Below are 18,521 nucleotides of genomic sequence, written 5' to 3' on the forward strand. Positions count from 1 at the left end.
GGTCCTTTTTGATGATGGTAAAGGTTACATTGAAGTATACATTGTGCTCATTGCATGCAAGTTGATGCCACTTGGGGTTTTTTTCCTCCTAGATCCACTGAGCTCCTCCCTCCCTCTGCCTTAAGGTAATCAATGAGCTGACAATGTTTACTCATTTGTGAGCTCTGCTTCTAGGAAACCTGAAGCTGTTAATCACTTATCTTTTGCAGATCTTTTCTTCAAACCTGATTCTCTTAAAGTCCCTAAAGCAAATACAACCAGTTCTTAAGCATTTACAAGGTTGTTCTGCATAAGAGCAATCACCCTGCTGAGTGAGTTCTTCCTTTTGCCTGGAGGGGCTGTGTGTCTAATGGAACACCACATACAACAGGGGGGCTCTTCCATGTGCCTCGTCCAGGTGTGTGAAAGAGCAGGGGACCCCCATCCATGCAACACTGCATAGAGTGGAAGTTTAATAAATGTTCCTTATTATTTGTGCCCAACTTCTTTCTAAGAAGAATTCAAGGTAGATTACAAAGAAAAGTAAGTTAATCATAATAAATAAAAGAGGCAAAGAAAAAAATGTAAGCTGAAAAAATGTTAGTGCAGAAATGTACGCTGTGATTCTATACACTTGTAAGGGCAGGTCATTTATTTGCGCCTTGCTTTCTTGCAAGACCCTACAGTTGGAACTATCATAGGGTCACAGTGTCCTGAGGTTAAAACAATACAGTCAATTGAGAAGCACAATTGCTATTATTGAATCCAGAGAGAAACATCTCCCAAGGATTTCCATAAAGAGAATCCCTATAGTAAACAATGTCCTTGACAAAGTTCTTACAATAGATGCAGTAGTGGGTTTCTTAGGGCTATTTCTTATAATGTCCCCAAACATAGCCTTAGAAAGGGAGTAGGATATCTTGGAGAAAAGAGGCTTCCTTTGAGTCTGGGGGGAGAGAGGATAGTCCTGAACTAGACCAAGGCAGGGCTGGGCAGGGCTAGGCCAAGCAGGGCTCGCTGGGCAGGATTGAGCAGAACATGAACTGGTTTGAGCAGGGCTTAGCTGGGCAAGGCAGATTGGGCAGAACCACACAGTACTGAGCAGAGCGAAGCGTGGCTGTGCTGTGCTGAACAGGTGCGGGCAAGGACACGCAGGCTGGGCAGAAGTCAGGAGGACTGGGTAGAACTGGGTAGGACTTGTAGGGCTGAGTGGACCAGGGCAGAGTAAGGCAAGGCTGGGCAGGACTGGACAAGACTGAGCAGGTCTGGGCAGAAGACAAAATACAGGAGGGCAGGATCTCAGACTCTGGAAGGAGTTGCTCAAAGAAGGAAAATGTCCTCTGTTCCCAGTAGTCCCTAGAAACTGCAACTGCAGAACTCATCCTCCCTGCAGCAGGGAGGCTGCTTGCCCTGTTTACACTATGGCTTGTGAACCCTGAGGTCTCCCCTGAGGATACTGCCTGGATTATCATGCTCTGAATGAATAGTATCATCATGGTTGGTGAAGACCATTTGGATCTAATATGTCCTCTTCCTGGAAGGCCCTTCTTCCCTGGAAAGCTCCTTGTCCTTCAAGACCCAATACAAATGGCACTTTGTCTGTGCCACATTCCTGATGCCTCAGCTCTATAATTTGCTGACCCTTACCTCCATCAACCTTGAAGCACCAATAATTTGTATCTGTGTCATTCTAGCGCTGGTTGAAATTCATCCTTTCCTTCCTGCTTGTTCATCATCATGAGTGAAAGTGATGTTACATGAATGATCTCTAATTTGGCACACCTAATATTAGTAACAAATGATTTGTAGTATGCTTCACAATTAATATGTTGGGACATCTCTATTTCAGGAAAGAAAGTGGGGCACGAGAGGATGGTCATGTCTCAGGTCTCAGGCAAGTCCCTGGGACAGCCACCAAGTGTGGGTTCTTGGCTTCATGCAGGAAGGAATTCAAGAGTGAGCCATAGTAAAGTGAAAGGTTTATTCAGGGAGATACGCACTCTGTAGACAGAGTGTGCGCCATCTCAGAAGGCAAGAGGTCCCAGCAGACCGGGTTGTCAGTTTTTATAGGGGTGGTTAATTTCATAGGCTAATGAGTGGGAGGATTATTCCAGCTATTTGGGGGAAGGGGCAGGGAGTTCCAGGAATTGGGCCACCACCCACTTTTTGGCCTTTTATGATTGGCCTTGGAACTGTCATGGCGCCTGTGGGTGTGTCATTTAGCTTGCTGATGTATTACATGAGCTGTACTGAGGCTCAAGATCTAGCAGAAATCGACTCATCTGCCATCTTGGACCTAGTTGGTTCTAACCAGTTTATGTCATGTCCTTAATGGCTATGTCATTCTTTTATTTATTTATTTATTTTTAAATGTTTATTTATCTATTTGGCTGCGTTGGGTCTTAGTTACAGCATGTGGGATCTTTTTGTTGGGTGAGTGGGCTTCTCTAGTTGCAGCGCATGGGCTTCTCTCTAGTTGTGGCACGTGGGCTCTAGAGTGTGGAGGCTCAGTAGTTGTGACACGCGGGCTTAGCTGTCCCATGGCATGTGAGATCTTAGTTCCCCGACTAGGGATCGAAGCCGTGTTCCCTGCATTGGAAGGCAGATTCTTAACCACTGGACCACCAGGGAAGTCCCCATTCTTTTAAAGGTTGTGCCCTGCCTCCCTCCTGTCTCATCTTTACTGGGAACCACTTTCATGGGCTAAGATAGATTTTACTGCAGGATGAGGAACTAGAGTTGGAAGGGTCATTAGGAGGTCTTATTAGGAAACAGGCCCAGGGAAGATAATTGACTTACTGGAAGTCCCTCAGAGAATTCAGGGGAGAACCTGAGCAAACTTCTTTTGATTCTTGGTCTGATGTTTTCCCCTTCAAGACTTTTCAAAAACATGTGACTTTATATCTCAGGGAGTTCTGGGTTAATGGCTCTGAAACCAAGATTCTCAAAATGTGGATCAGTAACTCCCAGGATTTGGGGATTTGTAGAAACCTTTCTGGAATGATACTTCCCACCCTGAACTTATGATCCCTTTCCCCCATAATCCTATAGCTTCTCCAGGGGCTTCTTCTCTTTTTAATGAGGAGTCCCTGAAGTTGAGTGAGAATCACAAATAAATGCATCCAGATCAGCCTGGTGGAAAGAGGATGGACCCTAGAGTCAGACAGACCTCGGTTTGGATCCCAGAATCATAACTTGAGTGAATCACTTACCATCCCTGAGTCTCAGTTTTCTAATCTGTAAACTGGAGAGAAGAGTATCTCATAGGATTGTCATGAGGAATACGAGGTAATAAATGTGAAATGCTTAGCACAAAGTAGGTGCTCAGTAGACATATTTTTGTCATTCTCCTTAAAAGAGTCCTCAGATGTAATTTAATAGAGTCTGTTCATGTCTGGGAGTCAGTTCAGAACAGCAGGCTGTTTAGGAGTACAGGCTCTGAAGTCAGACTCCAGCCCTAGTTCAGAGCTTTGCGTCACGTAATTACAGGCTATGCCACGTTGCATAGGTGAGCCTCAGTTTTCTCATTGCCCCTGCTTTATAGAATCATTGTGAAGATTAAATGAAATACTGCGTGCACATGGTTTAGCTGTGCAATGCTTAGTATCCATCAATGCCAGCCATTACCGGCAGTATTATTACCTTATTAAAACACTTTAGACAGATGACAGTGAAAATCTTCCAAAGGCTGGGGCTCCCTGCAGCAGACAGCAACTCCTCCAGCTCTACCAACAGGCCTGCTGAACCCTGCAGACACCTCCTGTCTCTGGGCTTGATCCTCTAGCCATTATGAAAATGCAGGGGGCCTCGTGGCAGGTGCCCCTCCCTCCCTATACGTGGTGAGCCTCACTTGTGTAAAGCCTTAGAAGCACCATCTGAAAACTATGTACCAAGTGCAGGGGCCCTCTCCTGCCCCCCTCTCCCAACTCAGGGCTTCCCTGATCCCCAGCCTCCTCTACTCTCCCAGGGCTGCTGTTGTAGCTCTGGATCCAGGACTTCTTCTTAATCCACTGCCCCTCTCCCCGCTGCTTGGCTGTCCCTCATTAGCAGTGCAGATTTTCCCAGCCAGGACCTGCCCAATCCAGAGTTTGAAGCTTTACCCAGGTAAACATGTAATGAGCGCAGAACACAGTGGACTCCATCCTGAGGAGGTCAGAAGGATGGGGAAGCAGACCCCTGGGGCCAGGAACAGGAGCTGGAGGAACAGCTGCTGCTTGCATCCGCACTTGCTGCGCCCTACCTCCCCTCCTCTCAGTCTTAGCTGCCCCGGCAGGCTCCGTGGGGGCGTGCGCTGGGCTGGCTTCCAGCACCTCGGAGCTGTGGCTCTCATCAGATCAGGTCATGTAACCCCGCCCCCCCACCCATGGCTGAGGCAGGGACACTCGGGGAGACCAGATCCATGATGTAACTGGGCAGCCACTGGCAAGCTGGACTGACAGGGCAGGAAGGGCCCCTCCAGGAGCAGCCTCCTTAGTCATCCCTGGGGGAAGATCAGGGCACCAGCAATGCACTTTCTCTCCCCTCAAGGTCCTGTGCCTGGCTGAACCCTTGGGGACTTGCACTGACTCCGAAGGATGATGAGGTCCCAAGACATAGACCTTGAAAGAGGGCGTCTCCAGGGGTCTATGAGACACAGTGAAATGAAACCACTGCTTTGGAAACTATTTTCATATATGTTATATATGTATCATGTCGAGTTCCATACTATGCCTGTGAGGTGGTCAGGGCACATTTATATCCCCAGTTTATAGATGGGGGAACTGAGGCCTAGACAAGATGAGTGAAGGGCCTGATGTTGCTAAGTGAATCAGGCAGGGCCAAGACTAGAATCAGAATTTAGGTCTTCTGACTGTAGTCCATACTCTTCCTAAGGGAGTCAGCTGCTCCAGGCAACTTCACCAGAGGTCTCATCTGCTCCTAGGGAAGGTACTCAGAGAGACCCTAAAAGGTGGCTAGGCCAGGATGTCAGCGCCTGATATAATATGAGTGCTGGGAAGGCTAGTAGGGGAGCGAAAAGAGCTCTGATCCCCACTCAGCCAGGCAGCTTGGGTAATCAGTTACTCCACAGAGCCTGTTTCATCCTCTGAAGAATTGGTACAAAAAGAACTGTTTTCCAGATATCCTGGGAGTCTTGTGAGACTAAAATAGAATGAGATGAATGTGAAAGTGTTTTGTAAATTGTAAACAGTCATAAAAATGTATATCATAGTTAATGCAGAGTCAAGGAACCAGGTTGGCAGAACTTACAGAGGAAAAACAACAAGGTAAGAAGAAAGGAGAATGTTAAAATAGGGCTGGTTTTCTTTTCTTGTCTCCTTCCATCTTCTACCTTTAGGCTGTTTACTCTTTAAGGGAGGTACTGACATATTTTATTTGATACAGGAATTCCAAGGCTAGCTTTAAGATGAAAATGACTTTATGAGATAAAACGCCAACATATATTCATAACTTTCCTTGAACTTCAGATTTTAAGCGTGTTATTATATTGATAATTTTAATACCACTCTATCTACTCCCAAGAATACAAATTACGTATTTATCTGTTTGACACTATGCATTAAAATAAAAACAATTCAATGTGGAAGTGCTAATATAATTTGCACACAGATACCACTTAAAAATCATGTCTTAAAAATGTCACACTTACCTTGAACAAGTTTTAGTGGGGATACATTACAAAGCAGAGGGAATAAATGCATCATATCAAGAGTTGTAAAATATAGAATCCTTAATCAACTGCAAGTGCAAGTTTAGACTCCAATAAAGGAAAGTAATTATGTGGGTGAATACTTATTTTATTTTATTTTTTGACATCTTTCTTGGAGTATAATTGCTTTACAATGGTGTGTTAGTTTCTGCTGTATCACAAAGTGAATCAGCTATACATATACAAATATCCCCATATCCCCTCCTCTTGTGTCTCCCTCCCACTCTCCCTATCCCACCCCTCTAGGTGGTCACAAAGCACCGAGCTGATCTCCCTGTGCTATGTAGCTGCTTCCCACTAGCTATCTGTTTTATTTGGCAGTGTATATTTGTCAATGCTACTCTCTCACTTCATCCCAGTTTACCTTCCCCGCCCGCCATGTCCTAAAGTCCATTCTCTACGTCTGCGTCTTTATGCCTGTCCTGCCCCTAGGTTCTTCAGAAGCTTTCTTTTTTTCTTTTTAGATTCCATACATATGTGTTAGCATATGGTATTTGTTTTTCTCTTTCTGACTTACTTCACTCTGTATGACAGACTCTAGGTCCATCCACCTCACTACAAATAACTCAATTTTGTTTCTTTTTATGGCCGAGTAGTATTCCATTGTATATATGTGCCACATCTTCTTTATCCATTCATCTGTCATTGGGCACTTAGGTTGCTTCCGTGTCCTGGCTATTGTAAATAGTGCTGCAATGAACATTGCGGTACATGACTCTTTTTGAATTATGGTTTTCTTAGGGTATGTGACCAGTAGTGGGATTGCCGGGTCGTAGGGGAGTTCTATTTTTAGTTTTCTAAGGAACCTCCATACTGCTCTCCATAGTGGCTGCATCAATTTACGTTCCCACCAACAGTGCAAGAGGGTTCCCTTTTCTCCACACCCTCTCCAGCATTTATTGTTTGTAGACTTTCTGATGATGCCCATTCTGACTGGTGTCAGGTGATACCTCATTGTAGTTTTGATTCGCGTTTCTCTAACGATTAGTGATGTTGAGCATCCTTTCAGGTCTTTGTTGGCAATCTGTATGTCTTCTTTGGAGAAATGTCTGTTTAGGTCTTCTGCCTATTGTTGTATTGGGTTGTTTGTTCTTTTAATATTGAACTGCATGAGCTGCTTGTATATTTTGGAGATTAATCCTTTGTCAGTTGCTTCGTTGGCAAATATTTTCTCTCATTCTGAGGGTTGGCTTTTTATCTTGTTTATGGTTTCCTTTGCTGTGCAAAAGCTTTTAAGTGTCATTAGGTCCCATTTGTTTATTTTTGTTTTTATTTCCCTTCCTCTAGGAGGTGTGTCAAAAAGGATCTTCCTGTGATTTATGTCATAGAGTGTTCTGCCTATGTTTTCCTCTAAGAGTTTTAGTTTGGCCTTACATTTAGGTCTTTAATTCATTTTGAGTTTATTTTTGTGGATGGTGTTAAGGAGTGTTCTAATTTCATTGTTTTACACGTAGCTGTCCAGTTTTCGCAGCACCACTTATTGAAGAGGCTGTCTTCTCTCCATTGTATATTCTTGCCTCCTTTATCAAAGATAAGGTGATCATAGGTGCGTGGGTTTATCTCTGGGCTTTCTATCCTGTTCCATTGATCTATATTTCTGTGTTTGTGCCAGTACCATACTGTCTTGATTACTGTAGTTTTGTAGTATAGTCTGAAGTCAGGGAACCTGATTCCTCTAGATCCATTTTTCTTCACAAGATTGCTTTGGTTATTCGGGGTCTTTTGTGTTTCCATATAAATTGCGCAATTTTTTGTTCTAGTTCTGTGAAAAATGCAATTGGTAGTTTGACAGGGATTTCATTGAATCTATAGATGGCTTTGGGTAGTAGAGTCATTTTTGCAATGTTGATTCTTCCAATCCAAGAACATGGTATATCTCTCCATCTGTTTGTATCATCTTTAATTTCTTTCATCAGTGTCTTATACTTTTCTGCATACAGGTCTTCTGTCTCCTTAGGTAGGTTTATTCCTAGGCATTTTATTCTTTTTGTGGCAGTGGTAAATGGGAGTGTTTCCTTAATTTCTCTTTCAGATTTTTCATCATTAGTGTGTAGGAATGCAAGAGATTTCTGTGCATTAATTTTGTATCTTGCTACTTTACCAAATTCATTGATTAGCACTAGTAGTTTTCTGGTAGCATCTTTAGGATTCTCTTTGTATTGTATCATGTTATGTGCAAACAGTGACAGTTTTACTTCTTCTTTTCCAATTTGGATACCTTTTTTTTTTTTTTCTCTGATTACTGTGGCTAAAGCTTCCAAAACTATGCTGAATAATAGTGGTGATGGTGGGCAATCTTGTCTTCTTTCTGATCTTAGTGGAAATGGTTTCAGTTTTTCACCATTGAGAATGATGTTGGCTGTGGGTTTGTCATATATGGCTTTTATTATGTTGAGATAAGTTCCCTCTATGCCTACTTTCTGGAGGGTTTTTATCATAAATGGGTGTTGAATTTTGTTGAAAGCTTTTTCTGCATCTATTAAGATGATCATATGGTTTTTCTCCTTCAGTTTGTTAATACGGTGTATCACATTGACTGATCTGCGTATATTGAAGAATCCTTGCATTCCTGGGATAAACCCCACTTGATCATGGTGTATGATCCTTTTAATGTGCTGTTGGATTCTGTTTGCTAGTATTTTGTTGAGGATTTTTGCATTTATATTCATCAGTGATACTGGCCTGCAGTTTTCTTTCTTTGTGACATCTTTGTCTGGTTTTGGTATCAGGGTGATGGTGGCCTGGTAGAATGAGTTTGGGAGTGTTCTTCCTTCTGCTATATTTGGAAGAATTTGAGAAGGATTGGTATTAGCTGTTCTTTAAATGTTTGATAGAATTTGCCTGTGAAGCCATCTGGTCCTTGGTTTTTGTTTGTTGGAAGATTTTTTTTTTTTCGGTACACGGGCCTCTCACTGTTGTGGCCTCTCCCATTGCGGAGCACAGCTTCCAGACGCGCAGGGTCAGCGGCCATGGCTCACGGGCCCAGTGGCTCCGTGGCATGTGGGATCCTCCCAGACCGGGGCATGAACCCGTATCCCCTGCATCGGCAGGCGGACTCTCAACCACTGCGCCACCAGGGAAGCCCCTGTTGGAAGATTTTTAATCACAGTCGCAATTTCGGTGCTTCTGATTGGTCTGTTTATGTTTTCTATTTCTTCCTGGTTCAGTCTCAGAACGTTGTGCTTTTCTAAGAATTTCTCCATTTCTTCCAGGTTGTCCATTTTATTGGCATACAGTTGCTTGTAGTAATCTCTCATGATCCTTTGTATTTCTGCAGTGTCAGTTGTTACTTCTCCTTTACATTTCTAATTCTATTGATTTAAGTCTTTTCCCTTTTTTCTTGATGATTCTGGCTAATGCTTTGTCAGTTTATCTTCTCAAAGAACCTGCTCTTAGTTTTATTGATCTTTGCTATCGTTTCCTTCATTTTTTTTCCATTTATTTCTGATCTGATCTTTATGATTTCTTTCCTCTGCCAACTCTGGGGTATTTTTGTTCTTCTTTCTCTGATTGCTTTAGGTGTAAGTTTAGGTTCTTTATTTGAGAGTTTTCTTGTTTCTTGAGGTAGCATTGTATTGCTATAAACTTCCCTCAAAGAACTGCTTCTGCTGCATCCCATAGCTTTTGGGTCATTGTGTTTTCATTGTTGTTTGTTTCTAGTTATTTTTTGATTTCCCCTTTGATTTCTTCAGTGATCTCTTGGTTATTTAGTAGTGTATTGTTTAGCCTCCATGTGTTTGTATTTTTTACAGTTTTTTCCCTGCAATTGATTTCTACTCTTATAGTGTTGTGGTCGGAAAAGTTACTTGATATGATTTCAATTTTCTTAAATTTACCAGGGCTTGGGCTTCCCTGGTGGCGCAGTGCTTGGGAGTCTGCCTGCCAATGCAGGGGACACCGGTTCATGCCCCGGTCTGGGAAGATCCCACATCCCGCGGAGCGGCTGGGCCCGTGATCCATGGCTGCTGAGCCTGCACTTCCGGAGCCTGTGCTCCGCAACGGGAGAGGCCACAACAGTGAGAGGCCCGCGTACTGCAAAAACGAAAAACAAAAAAACAACAAAAAAAAAGATTTTTTAAAAGACAAACCTTTAGCTATACTGACATAGAAAAAGAGAGAAAACAGAAATTGCCCAATATTAGGAATGAAAAAGGGACATCGCTAGATGTAATTAATGTAATTATAAGAGAATATTATAAATCACTTTATGCTAACAAATTCAACAATTTCTATAAAATGAGCAAATTCCTAGACAGACACAAAAATATCAAAACTGACTCAAGAATAAATAGAAAATTTGAATAGGCATACAATGAGTAAAAAATTCTGATTAGTAATTAAAAATCATCCCACAAAGAAAAGCCCAGGCCTAGTTGAATGAATTCACATATATGAATCAACTATATGCCAATCTTACACAAACATTTTCAGAAAATAGACAAAAGAGCTCTTCTCAGCTCATTCTTTGGGGCCAGTATTATCTTGACATCAAAGCCAGACAATGATATCACAAGAAAAGAAAACTACAGAGCATTAGTCTTCATGAAAATAAATGCAAAAATTCTTAAACTAAATCCAGCAACATAGAAAGGATTATGCTCAGTGACCACATGGGATTTATTTCAGGAATCCAAATGGATCAGAGACTTGAATATGAAAAACAAAACCACACAAGTGCTAGAATAAAACACGGGCAAAATCTGCTATGACTTGTGTATATTCTTATTAATTCTGCTTTGAACTTTGACTATAAACTCCAGATTTAATAACAGAAAAGATAAATTTAACTACATCGAAATTAGAAGAAACTTTTCAATGATAAAAAAATTCATGCAACTTGACTCATAATAAGAGAAATTAAACTTAAGATTATATTGAGATACCATTTTTTATCCTTCGGAATTAGGGCTGGAAAACAGGAACTCTCATTCATTGCTGGTAGGAATGTGAAATGGTACAACTCCTATTGAGGGAATTTGGTAATATCTAACAAAATTACATATATATTTACCTTTGGTGCAGATATCCCTTGAAATATACCTCTGACAATAAAGAATACATATCTTCTGGGGTATTCATTATGCCTCCCTTTACTTCCTGTTCCTTCACCTCTCAATTTCTGTGAGCTGAATCATACATTGCTAAAGTTGAGAGTATCTACATGATGTTTTGGAATTATAATTAAGTTTTCTTTGCCTTAACTCTAAGTTGATTCCAAAAGTGGAAGCCAACACAAAGCTTTGAGGTTATTTATGAGGAGGTGCTGACTGTTCATTGCAGAGCCAAGTACAATACTGTGCTCCAGTTACCAATCTTTCTCTGTAGTTGCAATATCTTTCCTCTTGTACCTCTTAAGGGGAAAATCCTCAAATGGATTTCTTTATTACATTCCACCACTTGCTCCAAATCATGTCGTATTTAAGCTGATTTCATATTTGGATTTTGCCTTTCTTGTGCTTGCCCCTCCTCAACCCCTATCCTAAAGTTATGAATTGTACATTTTTCTTGTTAAGAGAAGACTTTTCTCCCTATTCCTTTTACCACTCAGTCTGTCTGTTGTTCAAAATCCAGTTCATTTCTTCTTTAAGTACAGTGATCTCCTATTCTTTGTCAAGCCAGCTGCTTCATATTTGGACCATAATTTTCCTGAGAGCTTTTCATTTTTCTTGGAGTGTCTTTTTTATCTTTCTTTGTATATCTAACACTTAATACACAGCAAATGTGCCCCCCCTCAAATGTTTGTTAAATGGATTCATGCATCCATGTGCTGAGGGGAATACATAATAGCTAGAAGGAAATTCCCATATGTATTTATTAAAATCTCTCTTTCCACTGCTCTCTTCTTTTCTTGTCCTTCCATCTTTTCATTCACTGATTCAGCAAACATTTGGTGAATAACTCTTCTTAAGGGGTTCTAAATCAAATAGGAAAAGGGAGTTATAAAGTAATAATTACAATACAATAAATGTTGTGTTCTGATAGTTTTCTGAATGTAAAACTGACATATAAACAAGTAAGTCTTCACCAAAGGGGATTAAGCTCCTACTACGTGTCTGCCCTCTGCATAGATTAACTCAGTTGATTCTCACAGTAGGGTTTTCATGTCTGTGTAATACATCTTTTGTTCATCTTATAGGTGAGAAACTGGCTCAGGGAGATTTGGGCTGTGCCTGGGTTCCACAACCAGCAAGTGACTGAGACATTGCTTCATCCAGTTCTTCTGACTTTAAACCCTTCTGCTCTCTCAAGTGTCGGGTGCCGGCCACAGGTAACTGTCTCCCAGAACTTAACCCTGCTCAGACATAAGACTGGCAGACAGAAAACACAGAGTTGGATTTAAGAAGATTGTTCTGACTATAACTGATACCCTGGGGGCCTTTAGGGGAAAACAAGCCCAGTGTTTATTGGCCTCACACAACTCTTTTAGTCTCAGCACCTAGCTTCTGTTCTAAGGAGTCCTGGTTTCCCCATCTTGCAGCTGGTCCTCAAACCCACATGGCCAGGCCCCAGCTGCTGGGCCCAAAGGGAGGTGCAAACACAAGCTCCAACCTGCAGCTTCCCTCACTGCTCTGGACATGGGCTTTGCATCAGCTCTGCCTGCAGGGCTTTGTTTAATTATTGTAAACCTGCTGACTTTGTGTTTTGCGGGGGTTTTGTTTGTTTTTTTTTTAAGTACTGGATACTTAAGTTTAGTAAGGGATCTGGAGGAAGGAGTACAACATTTATCCATCATTGGCCATGCCATTACCAAAAGCAGTTGGTAATTTCCAGGCCAAGATTGTGCTGGAGCCAGCAGTCAGGAGCTCAGCTTGGAGTCCAGGGGTGCTGGGAGCCCTGAGGGACTGCAGAGCCACCTGTTGTACATCGGCAAGCATCCAGACATCCAGGCATAAGGCAGGGGCCTAGTAATGGTGGGGAGGGAGACACAGGCCTCAAGAGCCAGTCTAAGGGGCCCTGCAAAAATGCCAGCTTTGCAAAGTGTGGCAGAGGGAGAGGACACAAACACAGTACATTGCCCTTGAACACCATGTGGTTTTCTTGCTGTGCCATCGAGCACCTCTTGAGGGGGGATGCCGCTGGGAGGGCACAACTGCCCATGCTCTTCCTGACAACTTGCCCTCAGGGTTCATGTAATCCTTTTGAGCATATTCAACCCCCAACTTCACCTTTTATAAAAGCTCCCAGTGAATAATGGGTCAGTATATCTCAGGTTGGAAAAGAGAAGCTCACACTGCTCCAGGGAGGGCAGAAATGTATGTAGAGGTAAGGAGCATGGACTTGAAAATCAGAATAAGCACTTTTCCAGTTTCACCTGAGTCACTTCTTATCTTCCTAAACTGGGCAAGGAACTTAGTTTCTCTAAGCCCATAAGATCTATACAATGGGGCAAATGCTACCTACCCAGTAGTTCGGTGTAAAGAATTAATGAGATAACATTTAAAAGGCATAAGATACAGTGCAAACGCTTGCTGAATTATGGCTGTTATTATGAGTAAAGGACTCTTAGTCTTACCCCGTGAATAGGCTCAAGGGATTCCTCCATGTTCAGTGGACCCTAGACTGAGGATCCATGCATGTTAGATCCTCTACATGAACCCACACCTTCTTTCTCTTTCTGGGTTTGGCTGGGTCTTACTGATCCTAAAGTACTCAGATTAAGCGTTGTTCTTTGCCTGGAAGTTTCCCTGACCCCCACCAGGCAGTAAACTCCAGGAAGGCAGGGAGTGTATTTTCTTTTTGTATTCCAGCATCACTTATAGTGTGTGGTGTAGAAAGATCCAATATGAGCAGAACTGAATTCAGGGTCCAAGTTTGTCAGGCCAGAGTCAGGTGCCTGCTGTGGAGGAGGTAGGGTCAATAGCGTGGACTGTGCCTTTAACAGAACGGGATCCAAAGCAGAGCAAACTGTTATTCCTGCATGCCTTGTCTGAGCTGGGAATACCTGTGGGCACTTTAGGCAGATGTAAGCCATTAAAGGGAGAATAAAAAAATGAAAGGAGAGAAAAATAAGAGGAGAAACAGGAAAAGGAAATATAGATTTGTAATGGGTCCATTATAGATCTTTTCTGATTGAACAAAAAAATCATTGCTTGATTGCACATGAAAATGGAAGAAGAGAAAAAGATGAAGAGTATTAGGGAAAGGACAACCAAACAATGCCTCTGTGAAAAGACTTGGCTCTGTGTCATGCAGTAAATAAGCTCCAGTGAGATTTCAACAACAGGAGGAGGAGAGTATGGGGGCCACAGGGCTCCAGCTCTGGAGTCAGATTGTCTGGTTGTGGGATCCCAGTTCCACCAAATAGCCACTCAGCTAGCTCTTTTAAAACCTGGTTTTCTGAGTCATACAATGTGGATAATAATAATATCTTCTTGTTGTTGTAAGGATTAAATGAGATGATCAGTGTAAAAGCAGTTGTCAGACTGCTTGGTACATAGTAAGTGCTCAGTAAATTATATAAATGTTGATGATTTTTTCTGACTGTCGCAGGCCTGACTCCAAAGCCTCAGAGAGTTGGGGGAAAGTGGGATGAAGAGGAATCTTTGTATATAGGGTAATATGGCCTAGAACAGATCTTCTCTTATCCCAGTTATGTTCATTGAGATGCCCAAAACATTTTTTACTATGGCTCTAAGGGAATTAGTCATATGGAGAGATGAAAATAAAAACAACAGTGGAAAGAATGATCCTGGAGTCAGAACACCTGAGTTCTGGTCTAAATCTCACCACTGCTCAGTTTCGTGACCTTGGGCAAGTTCTATAAGCTCTCTGGGTCTCTGCTCACTCCTCTGCAAATAAAAGAATTGGTCTATAAGGTCTTTTTTTTTTTTTTTTTTTCTCTACAGCAATCATTGATTCTAATATCCAGCCAGACGGAATTCAAACATTTTTTCCTTCTTGTCTACATTTGCTTGTTACCCTACCCATTTGGCTAGGGGCTGCAAATTGATTAATAGGCAAAGCAAATCTTACCAGACAGGCTCTTTGTAAAGGGAATTGATGCTGAATAAGTACAAATTATATCTAGCACTATATGTTTAAGTGCTTAAGTTTAAGAACCCAAAGATTTCTGGGGCAGAGGGGAGGGGAGGGAGTGGGCATGAGAAATACAGAGCTTCCTTAGAATGCAGAGCATGATCAGGTATGGGTGTGCATTGGTCCCCTTCTAAAATACAAACAGTGAGTGAATATGGCAGGGGTTTCCATCTCAGGGAAGAGAGAACCAAGAGCAAACCACAGTGATTGATTATACATAACCAAAGGGTTGTCTGATGGTGAACAGGGGTGAGCTGTCTGATGGAAGAGATCATAGCCTCCCATGGCACTCCAGGGGAGAATGATGGCCAACAGGGCAGATTGCAGATTTCAGTGTAATGTAAGAAAACCCTTCCATTTCATTTAAAGCAGGATCTGGAAAACTTTTTCACTAAAGGGACAGATAGTAGATATTCTAGACTTTATAGGCCATACAGTCTTTGTCGTATTTACTCAACTCTGCCACTGTAGTATGAAAGTAGCCATAGGCAATACATAATAAGCATGGCTGTGTGACAATAAAATACTATTTACAAAAGTGGGTGGCCGGCCAGATTTGGCCTGTGGGCCGTAGTTTGCTGACCCTGTCATTAGAGGAACCCTCCCCCACAACTTCACAGGGTGGACAGTGTTCCAGTGGAGGTCGAAAGACCCTCTTAATAGTGCCAAAGTGTATATCCCTGCCTTGGGTACGTGTTCTGATTAGCTGGCCTGCAGGGTGCCTTTAAACAATAAATCCCATGCTTCTTAGAGGGTGGATATAGGGTGAGACCATGGGGTCCTGAGCGTCTGAGAGGGGGCAGAAAATCTTGGAAGGAAAAGCTGGGGCTGATAAGACAAACTCCACGATTAACCTGGAGCTGCTGCTGTCTAGTTTGACGCTTTTCAATTTTGACTTTTTTCTCTTTGAAGGAACAAATTTGGGCAGATTTGAAGGGGATCTTGTAGAGATGGTCAATTACTAATATAGCAGATGGGAAATTTTTTCTTATTTTTTTTCTTCTGATATTTTGGTTCCCTTCACCCCATTTGCCCAACATACACACACACACACACACGCGTGCGCACACACGCATGCACACACACACACGCTTCACCACTCACGAGTTGTGTTTACATTTTCATGCAGACCAGCTGGATATAGAATAGGCATCTAAGAACCCCAAAGGAGCACAGCCTGAGAAGAAAGCTGTCGTTCTACTTCACCCCATGGCCTCCTTTTCATGCTTTGCTCCCTCACAATACCATGCCCTTCATTAATTTCCTTCATAATCTGTTCAGTCTTCCTTAAAAATATATCAGGACTTGGAAGCAGAAGGAGGGCTTTGGAGTTGCCGGAGGGACCATTAAGTGTACATACACCAGGCTGCTATTATCTGACTCCAGGCCACCAGGCTCTGCTGCATGTGGAATGTTAAGACACTGGGCTTCTCCAGGGACTGCCAACAGCTCACTGTGGATCCTGTAACAAGCCACTGATAAGTCTAATCTTTGTAAAGCCCAGCTCAGGTGGAGCCACGCAGGATTCTAGTGCTTTACCTGGCCATTCCCTTCAACCAGGAGCTGGCTAGGCATCCTTACAGACTTGCAGTGAATTATCTTTCAGTTTTGTGGTGTAGCTGACTGCATATTTCTAAGACCTGGCCTGCTGGACACTGGCATTTCTGTTATTTTAGCATCTTCAGTGTTTCAGAGTAGAAATATGATGGGAGTTGGGGGGGTCACACCATTTGGGTTCAAGTTCTGGCTCCATCATTTAGTAGATATGGGGCCTTGGGCAAGTCTCAGCCTTGTAGATTTAGGTTCACCATTTTTGAAATGGAAATTTAAAAGTAAAATAAAACAAAGCTGTGCTAAGTCCAGTGGATTCTCTTTATTCGTGGTAGTTATGTTCTGTAAAGGCGATGAGAACTCTGAATTAGTGAATACCGAATCAGTGCTCCTAGGGGGAAATGCAGAGTTAGGTTCCTGTGAGCCTCTGTCGCAAAAGTTTAATTAATCTATCAATACATAACGCTGTTTTATGTGTGTTTCTATTTAGAAACATTTAATATCTATCACTGATTCATTAACATTAAACGCACGGCCAACAGCACTGTGACTCACGTCGGAGTGCAGCCTGTCTAACACACGCATTTTCTCCGCCTTCTTGCTGTGCAGCACTCCAGCAGCGCAGTTGGGGACTACCATAAACAGTGGAATCACTAATACACAGCACAAAATGTGAAAAACGTGGCACTAAATAGACGGTAGAAAGGGCCCTGGTTTATAGTATGAAAACTGAGACCAAAAGAATACCACCTTGTTTCACCTCATTGGGAATGTGTACAAAAATATTTGCTGCTGCACATGTCTGTGAGTGACAGAGAAAGCACTGCAAGTATTGATTTGGGTGTTACAAGTAAGTTTTAGTGAGTAGGAGAATTTGCAAATATCAAATGTATGAATAATGATGACCGACTGTGCTTGAGACTCATCATGAGGATCTATTGTGATAAAGTCCAAAGGACCCATCTAGTATGCAAAGCCCTCCAAGTTCTAACTTCTGCCTGCTTTTCCAACCCTTTCTGTGGTTGCTGTCTGACACACACCCCATTCTCCAGTCATCCTTGCTGTTCTTTGGTCAAGGAGTGCTGTTTCTTACTTCTGTGCCATTGTACACACTATTTTCTGCCTCAAGTGCCCTCTTTATCTCCACAAAGCTATTATTCTACTCAGGGAATGCTAATAGGTAGAAAATGTGGTCTTTCACACATTCTTTATAGTTGCCTCAGAATAAAAGGATTTGATTTTTAAGATTTATTTTTTAAGTCGCATGTAAGTCATGGGACAAACATGAAAATTTCCTTTCATTAAGGACCAGTTTCTTCTGATTCTCCTAATTGTCAGCTCTTGCGGAAACTCAGTCCTGGTGAATGCTCTCAGTATCCAGGGTTGGGAGGAAATTCCTGTTTCATTTTTCCAGGCTTTTGTACTCAAGATCTGTGAAACTCTTACTGTTAGCCTGTGGTTTCCACCCTTGATCTAAGCTTTCATTACATGAGACCCTTTGGAATGGTAAGGTTGGAACACCCATAATCAAAATAACATCAGAAACCAAAGTCAACCCTTTATATCTCAGAATAATAGTCCATCCCTCAGTCCTGGTCACTCCAGGTCAGAGCTGGACTTCCTAGAGATGTGGAACCAGTAACACAGCGAGTCCCATGAGTCTGGATCCCAGGTAGTTGTCTCTGACAGCTTGGCTAGATGTCCCTGCCAGCTGGGTTTGGGCTCCCATCTGTTCTTCCTACCCTTTGGACGGGTCTGCTCCATTCTTGCCTTGTTTCACACCTGCCTCTATCTGTTCCTGGGGCTTGTTTCCATGTATGTTTCATCTTCACTGCAGCCAGCTAATTTCCAGCTGCTCCTGGCTTCTCCCACCTGCATGAGCTGCCTTCCTGCCACCCTTCCTGCCAAGGCTCTGACTGTGCCACCTGACTGCAAGAAGAGGTGGCACCAGGTAGTGAAAGAACACTGGGTTGAGAGTTAAGTAGACATGGGTTCTGGCTCTGTTCCCACCTCTCGTTATCTGGGTATTGTTCAAGTCCTTTATTTTTCTTTATCCCAGTTGCCCCATCTGTGAAATGAAAGGATTGACTAGATTGCTGAGGGCTTTTCCAGCATTCACACTATGTGATGCTATGAGTTTTTGGAAGGGTGATGGATGGGATGGACCTGAGTTGTCCACAGGTGGCTAAACTACCTTTGACTAGCTCCAGGGCTAATGAAAAATCTGCTCCATGACTGTTTGGTTGAA

At 42.6% G+C, this 18,521-nt stretch overlaps 1 protein-coding gene across 1 annotated transcript in view; it reads left to right on the forward strand.

Annotated features, from left to right (window-relative positions):
• The window catches only part of LOC149747784 (ALK tyrosine kinase receptor-like), a 493,479-nt gene that overhangs the window by 42,254 nt on the left and 432,704 nt on the right, over positions 1-18,521 (forward strand). The window contains exon 2 of the mRNA XM_089922432.1: positions 11,823-11,954. The gene's annotated coding sequence lies outside the window, so the exon portion shown is untranslated. The remainder of the gene's footprint in view (positions 1-11,822; positions 11,955-18,521) is intronic.

The sequence above is a fragment of the Delphinapterus leucas genome, chromosome 13, assembly GCF_059928025.1.
Source record: "Delphinapterus leucas isolate spDelLeu-1000000601 "Yukka" chromosome 13, BTC_Dleu_Yukka2, whole genome shotgun sequence".
In the NCBI taxonomy this organism is placed as follows: Eukaryota; Metazoa; Chordata; class Mammalia; order Artiodactyla; family Monodontidae; genus Delphinapterus; species Delphinapterus leucas.